The sequence below is a fragment of the Urocitellus parryii genome, chromosome 3 (genome assembly GCF_045843805.1).
Source record: "Urocitellus parryii isolate mUroPar1 chromosome 3, mUroPar1.hap1, whole genome shotgun sequence".
Lineage (NCBI taxonomy): Eukaryota > Metazoa > Chordata > Mammalia > Rodentia > Sciuridae > Urocitellus > Urocitellus parryii.
This window is the reverse complement of record NC_135533.1, coordinates 163,691,750-163,716,195: the sequence shown is the minus strand read 5'-3', so window position 1 is coordinate 163,716,195 and position 24,446 is coordinate 163,691,750. Positions and strand designations below refer to the sequence as shown.

The window sequence follows — 24,446 nt, the reverse complement described above, 5'->3', positions numbered from 1 at the left end:
AGTATTTTGGTCACATTGATCTACCAGTCTGCTGGAACAGAAAGCACATAAATTGCAATTAAATTTTAAAAAGATTGTCTTGAAGAAGATTTCTCCAACACACTGAAATTGCACTGCATCGACCAGCAGCGGATTCAACCATCCAAGACAGAGGAGGCGAAGGCATTGAGCAATTAGACCCCTGCCGTAGGCCAGGGGCAGGTCGGAACCAGGTGGACTGCCTCATCCATGCCATTTAGACCCGTTTCATTTCGAATGTTCTCGAGCAGGGCTCGCGGAGGGCTCGTGGCGGCTGGGTTGGAGGCTTAGGGTGGCAGCCGTTCGGAACCCCGCTGGGACTTGGCCTGTCCACCCGCTGCTCCTTCTCTGCAAAGGGCACAGCGGGGCGGGTGCAGTACCGAATGATGGCCAGCAGAGGGCAGCAGCGCCGCTGGGACCAGGATCCTGCTCCCAGGTCCGCCTGGCGACAGGGACTTGCAGGCCTGGTGGGCATGGCCGCGGGCAGCCCTTGCAAAAGGTGCGGGGAGCACTCCGGAGGGATGCACTTGGCATGAAACAGCCATTCTGGGCGTTTTCTAAATATCTCAGGAGAAAAAAAGATAGGAAAGAATCAAGTCATGTAAAACCAAATAGAGTCACACACCATCCCCCCCCCCCCCCCGCCTCCCACTGTTAATCTAGTTCCAAGTGAAGCAAAAGATCCTAATTTTAAACCCTGATGTTCAAGACTGTTATGGTGTGGATACGTAGGAGGTGTCCCCAAAACCTCCTGGGTGGGACCATGCGGGAATGCTCAGAAGTGGATGGTCACTTTAGGGTTAGCTTTAATTTGAATGCATTGATAATGAGTGGCACCTGTGGGCAGGTAGAGCTGGATGCAGGGTTAGGTCACCGGGGCTGCCCTTGGGGACTTTAGTTCACCCTCCTCTATGTTGTTCTCCTTTTAGTCATATCCATGAAAACCTAACACAAGGACCACCTCCCCAAACACACAAATCACTGCTTCCTTTCATAGATGAGTCAACCACATATTGATTAAGGCCTATTGTGTGTTCAAATCGATAAGTGCTGGGCAAAAAAAAAAAAGTTGGAGATGTAGACCTTGGCCATCAAGACAAACAAATCTAAAACTTCCTTAGAGAAATTCCAAGTCAACGAATTCTTAAAAGTTAGGATAATACCAATTAGGTGGGATTAGTCAAGGTTTTTTTTGGGGGGGGAGGGAGAGAGAATTTTTTTTTTTTTGTAGATGGACACAACACAATGCCTTTATTATTTTTTTTTAATATTTATTTTTTAGATTTTGGTGGACACAACATCTTTGTTTGTATGTGATGCTGAGGATCGAACCCGGGCCGCACGCATGCCAGGTGAGCGCAAGACCGCTTGAGCCACATCCCCAGCCCAATGCCTTTATTTTTATGTGGTGCTGAGAATCGAACCCGGGTCCCACCCGTGCTAGGCAAGCACTCTACCACTGAGCCACAATCCCAGCCTCAAGCTGAGGTTTTGTTTGCTTGGTTTTTGGTACCAGGGACTGAACCCAGGGGTGCTTAACCACTGAGCCCCATCCCCAGCCCTATTTTGTATTTTATTCAGAGACAGGGTCTCACTGAGTTGCTTAGGGCCTCGCTAATTTGCTGAGGATGGCCTAGAACTTGCAATCTTCCTGTATCAGCCTCTCAAGTCATTGGGATTATAGGCATGTGTCACAGTGCCTGGCCCAGTTAGTTATTTTGAAGATAACACTTTTCATTAGTTTAAGCAATAAGCCAGTATTCTTGATTCAAGTCAAAACACAGAAAACACACATTTGAACCACGGCTACCTCTAAGACTTTGGGACTTCCTCATTTCTGATTTCCTTGGTAAATTGACTTGTTCCAGCTTGCAGGGAAACCTTTCTTTTGCTTTATTTCTTAAACTAGCCTAAGAATAATGATAATGGCATCAAACTTGTGTATAGTACTAAGCATGTACCAGGTACTTGTTAAAAGTCCCAGGCCTAAGAAGCCATTTATTCCATATGACAAACCTAGGAGAGAAATACTTTGTTTAGACTCTTTTTATGTTGCTATAACAAAATACCACAGACTGGGAGATTTATAAAGAAGAAAAATCTCTTTCTCACATTTCTAGGCTGGGAAGTCTAGTATCAAGGTGCCTGCCTCTGGGGAGGACCCTCTGCCACATCATAAGATGGCAAATGGCATCGTCACATGGTGAGAGGGTAGATATGCTCAGCTCTCCTGTCCTCCTTTATAAAACCACAAATGCCATCAGGGGACACCATACTTCTGACTGTATCTAACACTAATTATCTCTCCAAGGCCCCACCTCCAGACAGCATCAATTTATGAATTTGGGGATGAAGTTTCCCACAGATGAAATTTCACAGGACACAGTTAAACCAAAGGACTATAATTATTATAAGTTCAGCTGTGCTGTTTGACTTGTATTTTTCCCTCTCCCTAAGTTGCTGAGTCACTTAGGACCCTGTTAAGTTGCTGAGGCTGGCTTTGAGCTTAAGAGAGGTTAAGTATCCACCAAGGCCACACAGCTCATACGCAAAACAGTAGGATTTGAATTCAAAACGTCTGGATCTCCATGTTGCTAGTCATATCTTACTAATATCAAACATGGACAACACACTCCGCCACACAAAATTAAACATCCAGCTGGGCGTAGTGGTGCATGCCTGTCATCCCAATCGCTGGGGAGGCTGAGGCAGAAGGATTGTGAGTTCAAAGCCAGCCTCAGCAAAATCGAGGGGCTAAGCAACTCAGGGAGACCCTGTCTCTAAATAAAATATAGGAAAGAGCTGGGGATGGGGCTCAGTGGTTAAGTGCCCCTGAGTTCAATCCCTGGTACCCATAAACAAACAAACTTCCAGGTAGGATCAATTCACCCCCCTGCACCCCAACTTCTGTCCCTCTCCATCGATGGCTGCTGCAGGCTTGACTTCCTCTTTCCCTTTCTAAGAAAAGGCCACGTCACGTCACACCAACGAGACATCTAGCAGCCCTGTGAATTGCTTTGCTGTTTGCCTTGGGTATTTTTCCCCCCCTAAAAGAACATCATTCCCATCCTGACCTTTCCCTTCTGTACTCTGTCAATAAAACACCACTTCTGCTACTTTTTATAGAAACCCAATTTAGAAATGTGATTTAAAAATTAATCACCCAGCTCACCCAGACGGCAAACATCTGTCATCCACCCTCCCGTTATCCCCAAGGTGATCCTGCCAGGTCAGGTGACAGCCCCCTCCCTCCACGGTCCCTACAGCATCTCCTGAATCTCTGACTCCATTTCTGTGGCAGCCCCAAGGCTGTGTGGCCCTCGGCCTACGGGTCTCCAGACCCCCATCAGTCCCCCAAATCACTGCCAGAGGCAGCTGCGGGAGGCATGGCTGGGAGCCTGGCTCTCATGGCTGGCTCTCGGGCTCTTGCTGGCCTGGGGAATGCAGGCCTGGTGGGCCAGCCGCCTGTCAGCAGGCTCCAGCTCCAGGTTACCCGCCCTGGTCCACAGGAGTCCTTCATTCTGTAGGCGAATGAGAAGGACAGAAAATAGAACAGGGTGCCCAGGAGCCAGGGGCAGGGAGCGAGGGCTTGGCGCTTTGTGGGCACAGAGCCCCTGATGAGAGCAATGGCATGTGTTGGAAATAGACGGAAGGGAGGGTTGCCCAACATGGTGAGTGCGATTAAGGCCACTGAATGGCACTTAAAAACATTTCAGGTGGTGGCACGCACCTGCTGTCCCGGCTCCTTGGGAGGCTGAAGTAGGGAAGGTTGCATCAGCCTAGGAGTTGGGGACCAGCCGGGGCTGCAGAGCCAAACCCTATTTTCAAGGAAAACAGAAAAACCTTAAAGTGTGAAATTGTGAGTGTGGCTGGCCCAACCCTGTCATTCCAGCGGCTCTGGAGGCTGAGGCAGGAGGATCATGAGTTCAAAGCCAGCCTCAGCCATTCAGTGAGAGCCCGTCTCTAAATAAAATATAAAAAGGGGCTGGAGATGTAGCTCAGTGGTCAAGCACCCCTGGGCTCAATCCCTGGTACCAAAATAAATAAATAAAGTGCCAAAATTTCATTATGCCTATTTTGCCATAATAAAAAAGGTTCAAAAAAGCCTCCTTCATGTAAGTGCAAATTCATATATTGTTCTTTTCTCTCTGACTTATTTCTTCCTTTTTTTTTTAGCTTTTATAAAAAGAAGAAAAAAATGTTTTCTCCATATTGTTGACAACTACTTTTTTAAAAAATATTTATTCTCAAGTTTTAGGTGGACACAATATTCTTATTTTACATTTATGTGGTGTTGAGGCTGCAATCCCGAGCCTCATGCATGCTAGGTGAGCCTCTACCATTGAGCCACAACCCCGGCCCCAAACAACTACTTCTTGAACCTTGCAAAATTCCCTGCTTCCTCCTCCTCGTTGGTGAAGTACTAGAATAAAAAATGTCCTAATGTCTCTGGTGGCTTTTGTTGCTTTCCTGCCACAAGTCTATAAACACCTTGTGTTTCTTCTCAGTGAGCATAGATAGGCCTTTTGAAACACTCAGAAATAGCCAGACAAGTCCAGGCAAGTTTATTTATTTATTTAGTTTTGGGTACCAGGGATTGAACCCAGGGGTGCTTAACCCCTGAGCCATGTCCCCAGCCCTTTTTACACTTCATTTAGAGACAGGGTCTTGCTGAGTCACTTAGGGCCTCGCTAAGTTGCTGAGGCTGGCTTTGAACTTGGGATCCTCCTGCCTCAGCCTCCTGAGCTGCTGGGATGACAGGCGTGTACAAGTGTGGTCAGCCAAGACCTATAATTTTTTTCATAATTTTCAAACAATAGCATAAATATTTTAGAGACATTAGAGGCATTTGAAGATGCAGTATAGAGTAAATAATATTTGGGAATTATTACTAACTTTCTTTGTTGTGACAGTGTTATGGGCCAGGCTATCTGGGCCATGACTAAACATTTTACCCTGAGACTCCATATCACCTAAGAAATGCTTCTCCCATGGGAAAGCCCTGCCTCTGTACCCATCAATAGTTACCTGGCATGACATAGTTGGCAACACAAAATAGCAATTCTTATGCAATGTAAAATTGTTCTCTTTGGTTTCCATTTTTTGGGGGGCAATGTACCTTGTCAGAGATGGATTGTCCAGACCTTAGTAACCATTCTCTAATCTGTACTCAACTAGGGTCATTTTGACCGCCTTCCCTTCTGCTTGCTTGCTCTATGCCAACCTAGAAAGTCCCCTGGGCAATACCAATGTGCCCATCGCATTGTCTCGCTAACTGCCTGGTCCAGCTTCTGCACCTGCTGGCTTGCAGCCACATCAAGGTTTTTGCCTTTAAGTATCCTCAAATGCGCAGGCTTGGGGCTGTTTCCTGCAGAGACCACTTGGTCCTGTAGTGAGCAGTCCCGGCCAGCTGGCTAAATAGACTCTTCAATTTGGACAAATCTGGGACTTGGTGTGTTTTCCGAGCCACGTGCCCCCACAACAACAATATGACAAAAGCTTTATTCTTCAAACTTCCATACTAGAAAACTTAGGGGTGGGATTGGAAGGGTACGACTTTATACACTTACCTCCCGCTATGACATTATTATTGTAAAACTACCGTGATCAACACAGGCTGGTATTGGTGTAGCAACAGACCCACTGGTTAATGGAGCTGGCTACAGAGTCCAGAAATCGGCTTTGAACAAAGGCAGAAATGATGCTGGACCCCGGCTTCAATCCCAGCACTGTAAAAAAAAAAAAAAAAAAAAAAACAGTAAAAAAATAAGGGCTGGGGCTGGGGCTCAGTGGCAGAGCACTTGCCTAGCACGTGGGAGGCACTGGGTTCCATCCTCAGCACCACATAAAAATACATAGATAAAATAAAGGTATTGTGTCCATCTAAAATAGTGAATAAAATTAAAAATGGTCATGCAATTGGATCTCCATATGCAAGAAAGCAAATCTGTATCCCTACCTCTCATCCCACTAAAATATAACATGATAAACATCCTAGAAGAAAACAGAGAGGAAATTTGCAGGACCTTAGCAAATAGTTATTAGCTACAACACTGCAAAAGAATGGATTTATATATTGAGCTGCCTTTCCAATCCACACATTTTAAATTTGCAGAGCAACCCACCTATGAAGGGAGGTGTGGTTCAAACTCCATCAACAACAGCCCGGTGCATCCCCAAGAGTGGCCCTGCAGGCCTGATCTACAGTCATTGCAGTAACGGGGACGCTACGGTGGGAAGCCACAGAAATGGACTTGGGTCAACTGAAGCAAAATGAAATCAGATTCAAGGAAGAGGTGGCCCAGCACAGGAAGCAAGTGAACCCACACAGGGATCTGTGAGGGACTTCTGCAATCTGGCCAACTGCTTCAGGAAGCCAAAACGGGATGAGGGAATTCTAGAATCGGTCCTTTTTTGTTTGTTTGTTCTTTGTAGTTATCCATGACAGTGGAATGTGTGTGGGCAAGTTAGACATCCATAGAGTCTAACTTATTCTATTTAGGGTCCCACTCTTGTGATTGTGCATGATGTGAGTTACCCTGGTCATGCATTCAATAAAGGAGAGGAAAGTCATGAGCAATTAGTTCTACTCTCTTCCCTGTTCCCACCCGCCTGACTTCTTTTTGTTTCACATTGTCTAATCCAAAGGATTTCTATTATTCCCATCCCCCACCTCCCTTGTTTTGCGTTAGCATCTACAAATCAGAGAGAACATTCAGCATTTGGTTGTTTTGGGACTGGCTTATTTCACTTAGCATGAGAGTCTCCAGGTCCATCCATTTACTGGCAAATGCCATAATCTCATTCTTCTTTATGGCTGAGCAATATTCCACTGTGGATATAGGCCACGTTTTCTTTATCCATTCATCTGTTGAAGGGCACCTAGGTTGGTTCCATAGCTTAGCTGTTGTGAATTGAGCTGCTATAAACGTCGATGTGGCTGCACCACTGTAGTATGCTGATTTTAAGTCCTTTGGGTATAAACTGAGGAGTGGGATAGCTGGGTCAAATGGTGGTTCCATTCCTAGTTTTCTGAGGAATCTCCATACTGCTTTCCAGAGTGGTTGCACCCATGTGCAGTCCCACCAGCAGTGTATGAGTGTACCTTTTCCCCACATCCTTGCCAACGCTTATTGTTTCTTATGTTCTTGATAGCTGCCATTCTGACAGGAGTGAGGTAGAATCTCAGTGTGGTATTTATTTGCATTTTTCTAACGGCTCAAGATATTGAAAATTTTTTTCATATATATTTTGACCATAGAATCAGTCTTTTTATCACAAGACTGAAGAGTGGGAGAGAGAATCCATGTGGAGCAACTTGACAAGGTGCCCCCTGCCATTTCCCCAGGACCATGTACACTGAGCGGCAAAGGTATTCTTCATAGTCAGGCTGTGTCTATCACCAGGGAAGGAAGGGGTGATGCTGGACAGGGCTGTGGCCACTGCCTGCAGCGGTGTGCCCAGGGCCTTTCCAAGGTATGATGGATGTGTTCACTTCAGGCCCAGGTACCATTCTGTTCTGGCGGGTGTCAAAATGGTGTCATCACTTTGAGAATGAATAGCAACAGTCAAACTGTAAAATAGCTCTCTTTGGCCAGCATAGTGGCCCACACCTGTGATCCCAGCGGCTTGGGAGGCTGAGGCAGGAGGATCGCGGGTTCAAAGCCAGCCTCAGCCACTTAATGAGGCCCTCAGCAACTCAGTGAGACCCTGTCTCTAAAATACAAAATAGGGCTGGGGATGGGGCTCAGTGGTTGAGTGCCCCTGAGTTCAATCCCCAGCACCCCCCCCAAGAAATCTGCTTTTGAATCTTGACCTCAGTGGTCTGGGGGCTTCCCCTGTCACTACGGGGCACGCAGTCAGCAGGTCCCCTGTGGGGGATCAGCCTCCCAGCCCCTCTGGTCTTGCAGAATCTTCTCCACTCTCTTTGGCACCTCTGACTTCCTCCCCCATAAGAAACTCAACTTCTTTCCCTCTAACATAATTCCCTCAACAAACCTAAGCTTTTTTAGGGGGAAAACCCAGGGAAAGGGGCTGTTTACAGGTGTGTCTACTCAAGGTTTCACGTATGAACCTCTTTGGTCAACGTGTTTGAGACAGTTCCAGGGGCCAGAGCAAAGCCCTGGGCAGTAGGCATCATAAGAATTCATTTTCCCACACCTCTGGAGACAGAGTCCAAGATTAAAGTCTCCGTAGTGTCAAGTGGGAAGCCTCTCTCCTTGGCTTCTAGAAGGTTCCCATGGTCTTCTGAATGTGTCTGGGTTCTAATCTCCTCTTATGTAGATGCCAAGTGGATTGGATTAAGGTCCAACCCTCTGACCTTACTTCACCTTAAATTCCTCTTTAGAGGTCGTCTCTAGCTGGGCACCATGGTGCCTGCGTGTAATCCCAGTGACTCAGGAGGCTGAGGCAGGAGGACTACAAGTTCGAGGCCCAGCCTCAGTAACTTAGGGAGACCCTTAGCAATTTAGTGAGATCCTGTCTCAAAAATAAAAAGGACAGGGGATGTAGCTCAGTGGTAAAGCATCCTGGGCTCAATCCTGAGCACCAAAAAAAAAAGAATAAATAAAATAAAATAAAGGCCCTATCCACAAATACAGTCTCATTCTGAGGTACCGGGGGTTCGGGCTTCAACGAATGAACTGGGGAGGCTCATCAGATATGATGATTTGAGATTCTGAGACGCTCTGTCATTGTTGATAATTACGTTCATGGTTATGTATGATGCAATGGGAAACTGTTCTTGAATTCAAGAATTCAGAGGATGGGGCTGCACTGCAGGGTGAGGAACTTGGCCTGATTCTGGAAACTTCTTCAGGGGTGGCTGCATGCTACAGGGCTTGCTTGGTCGAGACAGCCGTTGGTCTTTGCATTTCCTTTGTTGCTGAAATTACTCATGGAGATTCAGCAACAGGTGTCAAGGCTAAAATTAGAGGTAGTAGGCATGGTAAGGAGTTCAGGGTAATTAGTCTTTTTTGATTAGAGGGGATGGTTTGAAGGTATTATTGATTATGGAAAATAGATTTGGGGGCTGTTTTTTTTTGTTTTTTTTGTTTTGTTTTGTTTTGTTTTTAGTCAAATTAGGTCTCCGAGCGGATGTGAATACAGACTTACAGATAGGTTTGAGTGTGGGGGTGAGGTGGAGATTTGAACATTTAGAGGCAATAAGGGTAGCATTTGGTTCTGAGGTTAAAGGTCAGCAGGCTGAGTTCTGTGACCATGGCAAAAACTCGGGAGGGATGTTTTGGAGATAACGAAACCGGCAAAAATTCTGCCAATTGTGAGGCATTCAATTGAGTTAATTAATAAAGGGTTATTTTCATTAATACGGACGAATGCTAAAAAAACGTGGTTTTCTTATAGGGCAAAAAAAGTGACTCGTATACTGCAGACAGCTATAAGAGGAGTGCGAAGAGTGTAATTAATGGGGCTCAGGAGTTGGTATTTGCTGATGTGATGATTAAGTCTTTGGAGCAGAAGCCTAATTAAAACCACCCTGAGATTCCATCTCACTTCAGCCAGAATGGCAATCGTCAAGAATATAGGCAACAATCAGTGTCGGCGAGGATGTGGGGAAAAGGTATGCTCCCATGTTGCTGGTGGGACTAGAAAATCGGTGCAACCACTCTAGAAAGCAGTGTGGAGATTCCTCAGAAAACTAGGAATGGAACCACCCTTTGACCCAGCTCTCCCACTCCTTGGTCTATACCCAAAGGATTTAAAATCAGCATACAACAGGGACACAGCCACATCAATGTTCATAGCAGCCCCATTCACAATAGCAAAGCTATGGAACCAACTAGATGCCCTTCAACAGATGGATGGATAAAGAAAATGTGGTGTAGATATACAATGGAGTGTTACTCAGCCACAAAAGAATGAAATTATGGCATATTTCAGTAAATGGACAGAATTGGAGACTATCGTATTTAGTGAAATAAGGCAGTCCCAAAAAACCAAATGCCGAAGGCTCTCTCTGATATGTGGATGCTAACACACAATAAGGAGGGGAGGGAAAGAATGGAAGTTCATTGGATGAGACAAAGGGGAATGAAGGGAAAGGAGGGGTGGAACTGGAACAGGAAAGACAGTGGAGGGAATGGGACAGAACTTTCCTCTGTTCGTATGTGAGCACACGACCAGGGAAACTCCAAGTCATGTCCAACCACGAGAATGGGGAGTTAGACTCCATGTGTGTGAGATAGGTCAAAGTGCACTTTACTGCCATGGATATCCAAAAAGAACAAACTTTAAAAATTAAAAAAAAAGAAACACTGAAAAGGCCCTGCTGCATGCTCGGCTGCCCACAGGTGCGTAACAGTAGACAGGGAAGACTCAGGGCAGAGCGCAGATGGGGATGGGCCTCGGCGGGGAGCTGGGTTCCTGCTGTCACTGTGTCACTGTACCACTGGCCGCCTGCACCCCCAGGTTTTCAACTCCACTCCGTCCCTGGGCTCTTCTGCATTATTAGTCAAGCCAGAGGACTCCCGATGGCCTCACCTGGTCAACCCGTGCCGGCTGTGAAGTCAAAGGAAGGGAGGGTGGGCAGGTGAGCCGGTGGTATCACTCACCAAGACAACCTTCCTGTCAGAAAGGCTGCCCAAGACAAGCTGCCGGTGAGTTCTGGACCCTGTTCAGTTATTTATACCCAGAGGGATCACGCCTTCGCTGCCACCACCCATGGTCCCCCTTCATGGAGCAACAGAGCAAGGTGTTAAGAACACAGTCTCACAGGGCGTGACGGCGCACACCTGTCACCCCAGGGGCTCGGGAGGCTGAGGCAGGAGGAGCGTAAGTTCAAAGCCAGCCTCAGCAACAGCGAGGCCCCAAACAACTCAGTGAGACCCTGTCTCTAAATAAAATACAAAATAGGGCTGGGGATGGGGCTCAGGGGTCGGGTGCCCCTGGATTCAATCCCTGGTACCTCCCCTCCCCAAAACACAAAACACAGAGAAGAACAGTCTCTGGGGTCAGATGGTTCATGATTGCACCCAGCCCTACTGCTTATGGCCACTGTGTGGCCTTGGGAACGTTGTCTCTGTGCCTCTGATTTCCTGTCTATGAAATGGGCACCACCCAGTGCACGGGCTTCCGTGCCAGGTTCAGGTGCCTCACTCCAAGAGCTTGGAATAGAACCTGACGAATACCAAGTGCCTGGTACACAGCAGCTATTACTTTATTATGCCCCACCTCCATGCTTCAGAACCACCGGATGGGAAGAGGAACTGCGGACCCCCACACTTGCTATTCTAAATAGCCACCAAAGCCTTCCCCACTTTCCACGTGGGGGTCTCTGAAGACCTGACCCATCTGGCCAGAGCTCTGTGCCTCACAAGGTCTGACCCCTTGGGCCACTCCGTGGGCCTTTGGCCCGCTGCTGGACATAGGTTTCTAGCATCCTCCCTGCTCAGGGCTTCCAGAAGCAGGCGAGGGGACAGTCCTGAACCGACAGCTGACAGCCTGTCACCAGGGAAGAAAATTGAAGAGCAAAGCGAACGGCCTGCCCCCCCACCCCCAGTAACCCCCAAGGGCTTCCCGCCAGGCACTGTGATGGATGTCCTTGAGGATGACCTTCAGACCTGCTCTGCTCCCCAAGGCCCCTCCATCCACTCTGCAGCCCAACCTCAGAACAGCACCTCCCAGAGCCACCGCTGCCCCCTCTCCTCTTCCCCCTGATTTCAGTCACCAAGTCCTGCAGCTCACTCCCAAACACACCTGCAGGTTCTGGGGCTCAGGGCCTGAACCCTGGCAGGCACGGCCCGACACACTGCTGTGACCGGCTTTTTTTTTTTTTTTTTGCTGAACAACTGTGCAAGGGACACTTAGCTCATCTGCCTGCCTCCAGTCTCCTGGGGACCAGGAGGTCAGGGCCAGCAGGGCTGGGGCTGCGGTGGGGACACACAGGAAGGGTCGCTGAGCCTGGGGTCCAAGGGCACCATGGTTCTCCTGTTGACGTGACTGTGACAGTTGCAACGGGAAGCATGAAAGTCGCTCTTGTCTTTTAGAAAATAAGGCTGAATACATACGTTCAGAGCCCAGGAGAGAAGGCGAGGTCATCAGCTCACTGACTCAGGTCCCAGGTCTCCCTTTGGTCCCTCCTCAGCCCTTCCTCCCTCCCCTGCAGGGATAATGGAGGGAACCCTAAGGGGCTGGGTTTCATGGGAAGTATCTCTGCCTCCTGGAACCTTGGATGGAGCAAGGTTGGGTCCTCTTTTTCTGATTCTGCATCTCACTTTATTCTTCTGTTTCTTGGGCATCCTGAACCTGATTCACCTTGCTTTGGGTTTTGTTTTTCACACGTGGCTAGCAAAAAGCAAAAACAAACAAAAGAAACAAACAAACCAAAAAAAAAAAAAAAACAACAGGAAAAGGCCAGGCGCAGTGTCTCACGCCTGTCATCCCAGCGGCTCAGGAGGCTGAGGCAGGAGGATCGCAAGTTCAAAGCCAGCCTCAGCAACTGAGTGAGGCCCTAAGCAACTCAGTGAGACCCTGTCTCTAAATAAAATAGAAAATAGGGCTGGGGATGGGGCTCAGAGGTCAGGTGATCCTGGGTTCAATCTCCAGTACAAAAAAAAAAAAAAAAAATGCTCCACTTCTGGTTTGGAACTCCCCGGGGCTCTAGGCAGGGCTGTGGCGGGCACCTGGCAGGTGGCTGGTTTGCCCAGGAGAGAAAGCTACCATGCTCTGGGTCCCTGTGCAGCAGGATGCAGTGTCCACGTCCAGACCCGGGGTTACTCTTTCTCCACTCACTTTATCCCAGGCTGAACTCCAGGAGGGCCATTAACACAGGGCGGGAAGGAACTTCAGATGCCTATCTTGAGAGAATCCTCATTTTTCCATTCCCTCCTAACTCTGAGCCAGATGCAAATGGGCCTTGAGTCTTTAAGGCAGGCATTGCTAATAATCAGCGTCCTCACCATCATTAGGTTGATAAAGTGTTTTCCAATTAGGAACCTTAAATGAAGCATTTTGCCTGCGCAGAAGCAATTTGCCATTTAGCAGGAAAACCTTTTAGGGAGGATATTAGTGGATGCATTAGGTGTGTTCTGCGGAGCACCCTTTATTAACCACTGCCAATCACGGGCAGATCTATGGCTGGCCACACGCACATGGACTCCACTGCCCGCACACAGACGGCTGCCCTAGTTTTCCCTTGTCATCTGAGCGCCCCATGTCATATCCCCATTCTTGCTCAGAATCTCCCTGATGTCTGGCGCACCAGGTCCTTAGATCAATAAAGCCAGCGTTTGTGTTCTGACAAATCCCTCAACCACCAAGCAGCGCCTCGGACGGCATATTGCCTGGCCCCCACAGACTGCCCTTCTACGGCGACATTTTCCCTGAGATGTGTCACAGCATTGAGGCGTTTGTCACAGAATGTCACACAGCCAAGGCAGAGCACCACTTCTCTGCCACAGAGATGCTGGGGATGGGCACAGACCCACAGACGATCCACGCAACCCAGCAGGGGAGATGTTTGTTCTTAATATCTACTCACCCATCGCCCACTCACCGCCTTCCCTTGATTTCCTAACAAAATGCTGATTGAAAATTCTATATTATTCTGTTTTAGTTTAATGTATGATGGGCTCACATTCTGAGCAAGAGACAGAACAAGAACACTGCTTGTTTTTTTCTTTCTTTCAATACTTTGGACCAATTCTATTTTTATACAGAGTATGAATCAATGCAAATAAATTAGTTTTTTTTATTGAGGGGGTGGGGTAGCAGAGATTGAACTCAGAGGCACTCGACCACTGAGCCACCTCCCCAGCCCTATTTTGTATTTTATTTAGAGACAGGGTCTCCCTGAGTTGCTTAGCCCCTCGCTTTTGCTGAGGCTGGCTTTGAACTCATGAGCCTCCTGCCTCAGCCTCCCCAGCCACAGGGATTACAGGGTGTCACCACGCATGTCTAGTTTTTAAAAATTTGTTCTTTTTAGATACAGTTGACAGTAGAGTGATAAAATACATTTGTATGGAAAAAAAATTTTTTTTAACTTGTGGTTTTAACCTAAATTGGTCAAGTAACCACACAGGCCCAGCTTAAGTCACCTTCAAACTTTTCAGAGACACTTACATAACCATTCTTTGTAGCTCCTCACGTATAATTTCTTTTTATCCTTGTCCTTCTCTCTTTGTGTTGACTTTTCTCTGATCCTTTTATAAACATTCTAGAACACACATATAGCAGTGCCAGAAAAATAAGCCCTCCACCCCCTCCGAGAGCCTGGGGACATGAAGAAAACTGTCTCTTCTTGTTCTTTATCAAAGAAAGTGTGTAAAAATAATATTTAATTGTGTTCTCATTAGATTTCTTGCCATTTCCCCCAGAGAAGGAATTAAAACGGTCTGTAATCCTGCGTCTCAGAGACCATCGCTCTTAACCTAGTGGACAGCGAGTTAGACTCCCCAAAACAGAGAGAAGGTGGTAAGTGGCTTTACAGATTTTATAAGTTGAATCGAAGGGTAAAATGCAGTCAAGATTTGCTAGCAAGTGTAAATTGCTCCAATGGTCAAATAATAAATTAAGTCAAAATGAACTCGGTCATCTGAGATAATCCAGAATACGTAATTCCCAGCCTCTAACCATAATGGTGATACTGTCTGTGTTCACTAATGGAAAGCTCAACCTCAAAAAAGAAATAAGCTTAGAGACCTGTAAAAAAAGATGGGACTTTGCTGTGTACGGTGGGTGGTGCACAACTGTATCCCGGCAGCTTGGGAGGCTGAGGCAGAAGGATCACAAGTTCAAAGCCAGCCTCAGCAAAATCGAGGCCCTGTCTCTAAATAAAAAATAAACAGGACTGGGGATGGGGCTCAGTGGTTAAGTGCTCCTGGGTTCAATCTCCAGTCCAAAAAAAATAAAAAATAAAAAAAGGACTGGATTTCTGTATTGGAGGCAGAAATTGGTGTCCTCTAAGAAATGTCAACCAGGAGATTTCTTTTTTTTTTCCTCCTGATGCTGGGGATTGAACTCAGAGCCTCATGTGCCAGGCACACTGAGTCACAGCACCAGCCCCCAGGGGCGATTATTATTAAGAATCCTTCCATATGATACCATAAAGCACTTTCTTCCCTATTTTCGGCTTCTGCTGTCCTCAAATGTAATCAGGGCTCCCACTGGGAGGGTGTATCCATCACCTTTCCTTTGAACAAGGGCACAAGGTCAGCTTCCCTTTCTCTGTACGATTAAGGCAGCAGATCCAGCACATAGCCAAAATTCAATAAGGGAGCTCATCAGGTCACATGTGGGAGGACAGAGCGTGGTCCACATTCCTTTGTGATGAGGTTGGGCAGAGATTTCAGCAGAGCTTGGCTGACAGAAGACCTCACCTCGGTATCTTCTTGGTAGGACTCAGTAACACCCCCTGCAGCCAGATGCTGGCATTGCACACAGATTCTGGATCCCAGATGACATTCCCATCCTGGTTTCTAGTGGGAAAAAGAATAGAGGGGGAAGAAAGGCAAGCCATAGAATCCAAGTAAAGATGGGCTTGGGGACTGGATTTATTGGGGGAAGTGCTTTAGTCAGGCTTTTTAATTTAATTTAATTTAATTTTTTATTTTTTATTTGTCACTGTGTCTAAAAAACCTGACAAAAATAACTTAGAGGAGGAAAAGTTCATTTTGGCTCATGGTTCCAGAGGTTCAGTCCTTGGTTGGTTGACTCCATGGCTCTGGGCCCAGGGTGAGGCAGAACATCTTGGTGGAAGGGCCTGGAGGAGGAAGGCAGCTTAGAACATGGTGACCAGGAAGGAGGGAGAGGGAGAGGGAGAGAGAGAGGGAGGGGGAGGGGGAGGGGGGAGGGGGAGAGGGAGAGGGCTCTCTGCTCACAAGGGACAAAATATAAACCCCAAAGTCACACTCCCAGTGAGCCACCTCCTCCAGCCACACCCTGCCTACCCCAGTTACCACCCAGCTAATCCATATCAGTGGATTCATCCACTGATTAGGCTATAACTCTCACTACCCAGCCATTTCACCCCTGAGCACTCCTGCATTGTCTCACACAGGAGTTTGGGGGACACTCTCCCTAAAACAGTCTGCATTTGAACTCAGAGCACAGGCTAAGAGGCCTGCAGGTCACTCTGAAGTGCACCCAAACTTGCAGCTCACATCTAAACCAGAACAGAGGAACATGAAACTTATCTTTGAACATTTGAAGGGTACACTCAGGGAAGGCAGAGGAGACTTGGTCTGAGTCGAGTCTGGGCTGTGAGAAGGGATAAATAGTCAGGAAGCCAACAAGCCAAACTTATTCCACCTGAAGAAGAAATTTCTCATACAGAGAGCAACCTGGCAGTAGTGATAACAACAGCAAATGTCTGTGCCACTTACTAAATTCAAGCATTCATTGTCCCACGTGATACATGGGCTGAATATCAGTTATCCTAAATGCTTGGGATCAGAAGTGTTTTAGGGATTTCTTTTTTTCCAGATTTTGGAATGTTTGCAAAATAAGATGTTGAACACCAAATTCGTGCATGTTTCCTGCACAACTTATACGCATAGCCTGAAGGTGACAGCATGCAGTATTTTTAGTGTGACTGTTTGGGGCTGCAACCTGTCCCATGAGGTCAGGTGTGGAATTTTCCATTTTGCAACATCATGTCCCTGCTACAAAAGTTTTGGATTTTGGAGCATTTATGGATCTGAGGTTTTTGAGTCTAATGCTCAACTGTATATCTAAAGATATACAGTTGAGATCTATAGCATATATAGAGAGACATATAGCATATGTATATAGATATAGCATAGATGCTCAACTCATATATAATTCATGAATCAATCAATATGCATGTGCATATCTAATTTTTGCATAGAATTACATATTATCTATAAACTAATTTTATGTGTATGTCTATATAAATATATATACAATGAAATCCCCTCACAACCTTGACTATTATTATCACTGAATTATAGGTATAGAAATGTAGGCACAGAGATGTTAGGGGACATCTCCAAGATGCTGCAGTCAATCCCTGGTGGCCCTGCAGAGTGGCTTTAGCATTTGTGTCCTTATCCATCCTTCTAATCTGCAGTGGGCCAGCACATCCCCTATCAGTGATGTTTCCAGGTAAAGTCAGGTGGTCCTTCTTATGAGGGTCCCAAATGGGCTTCCTGCATTGAACAGAAGGCTGAGCCTTGTCCCTTGAACCTGAGGGGCTAGTCATCTTTTTCCAAAATTTCCTTTCTAGTTTCATAACTTGTGACTCATAAGCACCCTTCTTCAAGTCTCCCTTTCTGTTTAAGAGTCCCAAACTTCACCAAACTAGCAAACTCGCTCAGTGCTCGCTGCTTGGTCTAACCTCCACACCTGTTCTTGCTCTTTCCTAAAGCTTGGTCATATGCGTCGATTTCAGCCTTCCTGCAAAAATCTCTCCACCTTCCCTCCCTGCCTCTCCCCACCTCCCTGCACCGCCCAGGTCTAGACTTACTCTGGCAAAGACAGGATGGACCTCCAGGAGTGCAGGGGAGAAACAGCAGATCATGCTCTAATTGGTAAGAGTCCCTTCTCTGTCTAACCCTTTGTGGTCGCTATTCTTCAACTAGAAACTCCTAGGGCTTCGAGAACAGAGGAAGAAGACGGAGAATGAGCCCTGCCTACCAGGCTCGGCCACTCAGGCCAAAGGATTTTTGCTGAGGGGGTCCCTCAGCCTTGGACATGGTGGGGGGATCTCTCCATCTCTGCCGGACTGGGAGATGCCAGACAGTTCTGTTTGTTTGACGAACAGCTGGGGTGACTTCTCCTTGAATCTAATTAAGCATCTTCCTGGCTGGAAACACTCCCAGTTCTATTTTTAAGATTAAGAATGTTTGCCCCAACTGTATCTCTGAGAAGATGGGCTTTTCGACATTTCATCCCCAATATGCCGTTTCTGGTCCAGGCTAAATCTTGTTACAGAAATGACTTTAACCTGAAGCTTGGCCCGATCGATAATATTGATTGATGAACCCAGGATGTCAACTGTCTGAACAGAGTGCTTCAGTCCTGACCTTGTTCTTTAACCTTGTCATTTTTGTGGCTAATGCCCCTTCCCCAGCCAGTCCCTCCCTCATATAATAAATGTCAGGGAAAATGAAAACCGATGGCATTTGCTTCAGTCAAATGAAGCAAGGCGAAGCTGCATCTCGCTTTGGAGCCTGTGCTGACATCGATCCTGTCACTGGAACTTGGGTGGGCTTGGCTTGTCACTTTCGACCTCTCCTGTGCAAACACACTTCTAGCACTGCTCCATGTGTCCCTTCAGCCAAGACTTGCAGCAGGACTTTGAGGCAAAAGAGACGTGCAGGTAACAAGATGTCCCATTTGGCAAATAGAAGTCAGAATGACAGTTACTGTGATGCAAACTCGGGGCCCCTTTGGAATATGTCTTTAGATCATAAATATGTGCATTGCTCCTTGAATTAGTGACGGGGGTGTGTCCTCAAAAACCCATTATATAGTGAAAATAACCTAAGTCAAAAATGCACTTGGATTGGAATGTTCCCCAAAGGCACGTGTGTTGAAGACCTGTCCCGCTGGAGCAAGGTTCGGAGGCAGAGCTTCCGGAAAGTGATTGGATCACATGGCTATGATGTCATCAGTGGATTAATCCATTGGTCAATTCTTAGGTGAATTGATTATGGAGAGGTGGTAGAAATGATGAGATGGATCTAGTTAGAGGAAGTGGGTTGTGAGGAGCATGCCCTTGGGGACCATATCTTGTCCCTGGCTCTTCCTCTTTCTCTCTCTCTCTCTCTCTCTCTCTCTCTCTCTCTCTCTCTCCCCCCTTCCTGACGGCCATGAGCTGAGCCACTTTTCTCTACTCCATCCTTCTGCCATGATGTTCAGGCCCAGAGCAATGGAGCTGGTCAACCAAGAATGGAAATATCTGAAACTATGAGCCCAAATCAACTTTTCCTCCTTAAAGTCGATTTTCTCAGGTATTTTGTTCCAGTGATGGAAAATTATCCCATACACCCGACCCACAGAACCTCCTACTTTTAAAATTTTCTAATTAGTCATGCAAGTCAGCAGAATGTATTTTGTTTCATTGTATACAAATGGGGCACAACTTTTCATTTCTCTGGTTGTACACGATGTAGAGTTGCAACGTTTCTCAATCATACATATACCTAGGGTAATGATATATTTCCACAATATTTTCTACACCCCCTACACCTACCCCTCCCCCCTCCCCTTTGCCCAATCCAAAGTACCTTCATTATGGATCAGCATTTATTTATTAGAGAGAACATTCAGCCTTTGGTTTTATGGGATTGGCTTAGTTCCCTTAGTATAATGTTCTTCACCTCCATCCATTTACCTGCAAATGCCATAATTTCATTATTCTTTAATGCTGAGTAATATTCCGTTGTATATACAGACCACAGTTTCTTTATCCATTCATCTGTTGAAGGGCATCAAGGTTGGTTCCACAGTTTAGCTATTGTGAATTGAGCTGCTATGAACATTGACATGGCTGCACCACTGTAGTATGCTGATTTTTAATTTCTTTGGGTATAGACGGAGGAGGGGGATAGCTGGGTCAAATGTTGGTTCTATTCCAAATTTTCTGAGAAAACTCCACACTGCTTTCCAGAGTGGTTGCACCAATTTGTAGTCCCACCAGCCATGTATGAGTGTGCCTTTTCCCCCACATCCTCGCCAAAACTTATCGTTGTTTGTATTCTTAATAGCTGCCATTCTGACCGGAGTGAGAGGAAATCTTAGAGTAGTTTTGATTTCCATTTTTCTAGTTACTAGAGATAGTGAATGTTTTTTCATATATTTGTTGATTGATTGAATCTCATCTTCTGAGAAGTGTCTGTTCAGGTCCTTAGCCCATTTGTTGATTGGGTTACTTGATTTTTCGGTGTTTTTGAGTTCTTTATATATCCTGGAGATCAGTGCTGTATGTGGTGTGCGTGTGGCAAAGATGCAGAACCTACCAGTTTAGCCACCCACCCTCGTGGAGCACTGTGGAGAACTGGTTTCCCCCCTCAGGGAGGTGTGGCTGACTGGGAGCTGTGGCACTGAGAGGGGACTGGCTCCAACATCTCTAGCCCAGAAAAAGGCCACAACTCAAAGTCTGAAGCCTGGTTTCTCCTGAGTATCACTTTTACACCACTGTCAAGTCCAAAAATCATAAGTCCTATAACCATGGTAGTTTGGGGACCATCTGTCTCTGTAACTCAACTGGTCCTTCTAGAACTCTGCCTGAGCTCCCCAGCTCTCGGTGCCACCGTCACTACAGGGTGTGATCAGGAGAGAAACCTCTGTAAAGGGAGCAGAACCCCAAACCAGAGGGACTGTACCTACCAATCTCTTTCTCCATTTTTAATTTTTTTTTTTTTAAAAAAAGCACGAAGTAAAAGAGTAAAGCAAGGGCTATAAAGTACATGTTTTTTTTTTTTTTTCCGACTAAATAAAAAGAGAAAAGAAGTTTTCCTGGCTTCTGGGTGGAAGGCTGCTCTCAAAGGGCTTCATCATCATCCAAACAGAGGAGGCTGAGGTGAGAGGTCAGGGGTCAGGGGTCAGGGGTGGGCCCAGGGTGAGAGGCATCACAGACATAGTAGAGAAGCAACCCCAGGGCACAGAGCCCCCCTATAAAAGGGGGGAAATCATAAAAGAACCTGAAAAGCTTCCTCAAGAATCCTTCCCAGCTGAACGGAGCAGGGTTTCCCGTGGTTACACTTTCCTGGGGCTGGAGTGGTTATTAAGGGGGCTTCTCTTTAGAAAAGGGAAGGGGGTCTTGGGCTGTCTCTGGGTTCTGTGCCATAGGGTGACGATCTCTCTAGACCTCACTGGAGATCCCACTGTGACCCAGGGCAGGCCGGCCTCTGGATACAGGGTTTAGATCCCCGCCAAGGCCCTGGACATTGGCAAAGGCGTCACGGGATCCTGGCTGTCCCCAAACCAGAGAGGCTCCAACACTGTGCCAAGCCGTCCACCTCCAGTTGACACAATGACACGGCCTTAGCGTCCCTCTTTTCCAAGTTTCTGTGCTTGCCTGTGAAAAGGGGCAGCCTTCCCCTGTAGAAAAAAGAATGGGAAACCGAGAAGAGCCCCGTCCAAGGCGAATGCACACAGACTCAGGAACGGGAGAGGACTCACCCCAAAGGAGCCAAAGCAGGACAACTTCCGCAAGGTCCAGAAGAGAGCAAGAAAGACCAGCATCCCTGGAAAACTCGGCAGCCACCGAGAACCAAGGAAAGAGCAATCCGAGGGGAAAATGGGTTTGGGATGCTGTGACGATCATTCCTCATGTCCTGCAACTGATGATCTTGAAATCATGGGTGGAAATCATGGCCAGCAGGGTTATACTCCTAGTTCCCTGTTTCCTCACAGGGGCATGGAAATCCCACACAGACCCTCTGACTACAAACCTCGGCATCAGCCTCCCTTCCTGCCAAGGAGGAGCACCCCTGCTTAACACAGGCTCTCGGCCTCCCTTCCTCCTACTCCTCCTGTCGCTTGGCCAACTCTGTGCGCCCCTGTGTGGCCCTGCCTGGTACTGCATGTTCCCCCCTCTGGGAAACTGTGAAGGAGTTGTCTCTGGGTCATCTCACCCTCCCTGATTAAATAAACCCCAAGTGCATTTTAAAACAGCTATAAAGTATCATTCTGGATCTTCAATAGTGCGGCCACTCCTAAACCGTGTTTTCATAAGTCAGATTCATAAGGCAGACTTTTTTCCTCATAGCCTATGTGATTTTTTTTTCTCATTTTAATTTGTTCTTTTTAGATGTACACGATGTAGAGTGCATTTTGACATATTATACAGACGTGGAGTCTAACTCCCCATTCTTGTGGCTGTCAATGATGTGGAGTGTCCCTGGTCGTGTGTTCATATATGAACAGAGGAAAGTTCTGTCAAATTCGTTCCACTGTCTTTCCTATTCCCATCCCCCTCCCTTCCCTGCATTCCCCTTTGTCTCATCCAGTGAACTTCTATTCTTCCCTAGCTGCCTGCCTCCCATTGTGTGTTGGCATCCACGTATTAGAGAGAATATTTGGCCTTTGGTTTTGGGGGCATTGGCTTATTTCACTTAGCATGGTATCTCCAGTTCCATCCATTGATTGAAAAATGCCATAATTCCTCTCCTCTTTATGGCTGAGTAATATTCCATTGTGTATATATGTATGCCTAGGCAACTATGAAGGTAGAATTCACAAATTAATGATCAATGGCTAATGTGGTTTGATTACATGCAAACAATGAGTGCTTAACCTGATCCAACTCGTTTTATCCGCACCCCAGCAGTTCCAAACTGTCATTATTCCCTTTGAGAGGGGCTCAAAGAGGGTGGAGAAGGAGGTTGAAGTGACACAGCTGATCAGCGACAGCGCTCGAGGCAGCGTGGCTGTGGGGTGATATCACATCTAACACTGTACTCATTCTTACTCCAAACCCACTGCTGTCTTTCCTCGCTGTGACGTGTCACATGGTTTTCAACATCAAGGACATTCACTAAGTGCCTCATTACTTTAGGGACCAAGGATCCATGACTATCAAAAACATGCCCCCAATTACCTAAGGACCTCCCATGCCCCATCTCCTTTAAAGGCCACCCTAAGGGACAAAGCCATCAATCTGGGTACCTTTGGGCAACACATATTCAAACTGTGGCACAGGTAATACAAGAAACAACAGGAAAACCACCACTGAAGATCTTGCTGTCTGTCTGTACTTTAAGTCCCACTAGACGTATTTGGAAAGCTGGCATAAAGTGGATGTTGTTTTAGATGGGGAGGGGTACAGGGGATTGAACTCAGGGGCACTCAACCACTGAGCCCCATCCCCAGCCCTATTTTGTATTTTATTCAGAGACAGGGTCTCACTGAGTTGCTCAGGGCCTCGCCATGGCTGAGGCTGGCCCTGAATTCATGATCCTCCTGCCTCAGCCTGGATTACAGGTGTGCAGCACCACATCCATCTTAGAGTGGATTTTTGATAGCTTGGATTGGGAACTCCCCACGCTAGTATTTTGCTTGTCAGAAAAGCATTTGCTTCAGGAAATATTTTTCAGTGGTAGATGGACACAAAACCTTTCTTTCTTTCTTTCTTTCTTTCTTTCTTTCTTTCTTTCTTTCTTTCTTTCTTTCTTTCTTTCTTTCTTTCTTTCTTTCTTTCTTTCTTTCTTTCCTTTCTTTCTTTCTTTCTTTCTTTCTTTCTTTCTTTCTTTCTTTCTTTCTTTCTTTCTTTCTTTCTTTCTTTCTTTCTTTCTGGTGCTAAGAATCTAACCCACTGCCTCACATGTGCTAGGCAAGCGCTCTGCCGCTGAGCCCCAGCCCCAGACCTACACATAAATCTTGATCATAAAACATTCTCAAATGATTTATGTAGACACTGTCTTAGAGGAGGACCATAAATCCTTATTCCTTAATATCATCATAATATCAAGTTCTATTTTAATTGAAACTCACCATAAAAGATTATTAACTTGTTTAAAGGTTCAGAACAATACTTGCTGATGGAATCGCAAGTAAATAATATAGGAAAAAGTAAGTTTGGTACTTAGAGAGGAATTCTGAAGTTAAATGACATTTTAGTATCAGGTTCAGCCGAGAGAAGCCTTTGAAGATTCTTGGAATGTCCTTGGGGAGAGAGGATTCTCTTAGGACAGTCGTTACCAGAGATGCAATATTTAAGAACAATTGGAAAATCTGAAATCCCCAGGAGGTGGAGAGAAGTGGATTTCTCTAATGAAGGCTATTTTCAACTCTCCTAAGGAAGGTAATAAAGGCCAGATTGATTTTCTTTGGAAGAGACCGAGTCGGCATTTCTCGCACCTCACCTGCAGGTGGCTGCCCTCTGACATGGTATTTAGAGTCTGTCGGTCACAGAGATGTCATTTCCATGAATGCTTACATAAATAACCCGAGAAACTGACCGTCGCAGCTGGCCTTTGGAAACCTGGTTATCATGATTATTTTTAGAAAGATCGAGAATTTCAAATAACTTGAAGGTACAGGAGAAACCTTGGAGCTATTTCTCTGTCGCCCACAAAGGGGAAAGACCCCAGCCCAGGGACCAAAAGATGCCATTGGGCAAGTGTTTCTCATCAGCAACGACAGGGAGGAGACATGGAACTCCCTGGTCCTGGGGGATCGCTGATGGAAAGGCTCATAAAAGAAAAACAAGAAGCAGTGCACACCTGGGGGACCCAGGAGATAGTCCAAGCATCCTATGAGGTCACGGTTCACGTGGTGGCGAAAGTCCTCCCAGGGGTGTGTGTGGCAAACCACAGGTTTTCCCTCGACAGGACGAGGAGGGGTGGGGGGGGGCTGCTTCTGCTCACGTTACCATGGCAACACAAGACCAGTTCAAGGGACCCTCTGACAGCCCGTGGTTCCATGAGTGTGTATTCCTGATTGCACCCACCGCGGGGGTGACTCGGGCACCAACTCGTGCGTGCTGAAGCCAAATCCAATTA

At 46.6% G+C, this 24,446-nt stretch overlaps 1 pseudogene; it reads left to right on the top strand.

Annotated features, from left to right (window-relative positions):
* The first annotated feature begins 404 nt into the window (after positions 1–404).
* The window catches only part of LOC113189182 (RNA-binding motif protein, X chromosome-like), a 55,113-nt pseudogene continuing 31,071 nt past the window's right edge, over positions 405–24,446 (top strand).